This window comes from Myxocyprinus asiaticus, chromosome 31 (genome assembly GCF_019703515.2).
Source record: "Myxocyprinus asiaticus isolate MX2 ecotype Aquarium Trade chromosome 31, UBuf_Myxa_2, whole genome shotgun sequence".
NCBI lineage: Eukaryota > Metazoa > Chordata > Actinopteri > Cypriniformes > Catostomidae > Myxocyprinus > Myxocyprinus asiaticus.
The window spans coordinates 26,509,064-26,509,981 of NC_059374.1; positions in this window are offsets into that span (position 1 = coordinate 26,509,064).

Consider the following 918-nt stretch of genomic DNA (forward strand, 5'->3'; position numbering starts at 1 on the left):
CGCTTGATGTCAAAATAAGAGTCCCTGCAGGCATTATCAACCCTAATGAACAGAAATAGCATCAATTATGTCTGAAATCGGTATTGTTTAAAACAAGTAACATAGTGTTTCCCTCTGTATTTGTATTATACATGTAAATATGTGGAAATAAATAGGGCAAATAAAGGTAAAGTGGGACACTTAAAGGTATATTCCAGGTTCAATACAAGTTAAGCTCAATCGACAGTATTTGTGGCATAATGTTGATTACCACAAAAATTAATTTCGACTCCTCCCTCCTTTTCTTTCAAAGAAGCAAAAATCTGGATACCAGTGAGGCACTTACAATGGAAGTGAATGGGGCCAATCCGTAAATGTTAAAATACTCACTGTTTCAAAAGTATAGCCACAAGACATAAACAAAATGTGTGTTAACATGATTTTAGTGTGATAAAAATCACTTACTAACCTTTTCTGTGTAAAGTTATATTTAATTTGACAACTTCGTTGCCATGACGACGTAACACCGTTAACCCTAAAACGACTGTAAAAATGATGATTTAAACAAATTTACAGTTGAAATAATACACAAGTTTAAGCCGAATTAATGTTAGTGCTTTTATAAAATTATAAGTTTCACATTTCTGCCTTTAAACCCTCCACCAAAAATTGGCCCCATTGACTTTCATTTTAAGTGCCTCACTGTAACCTCGAGTCGAAATGATTTTCTGTGGTAAGTAACATTATTTCACAATTGCTGTCGATTGAGCTTAACTTTTATTGAACCCAGAATGTTACTTTAAGCCAAATCATCTATCATTATGTGTATATTAATCCATTACTAAAATCACCATTATTTAATGCTAAAATCTGCATTAAATTCTAATCCCAAACAAGCTTCTTTTGTTCTGCTTTCAGATTTATGCTCTTTATTTCTTT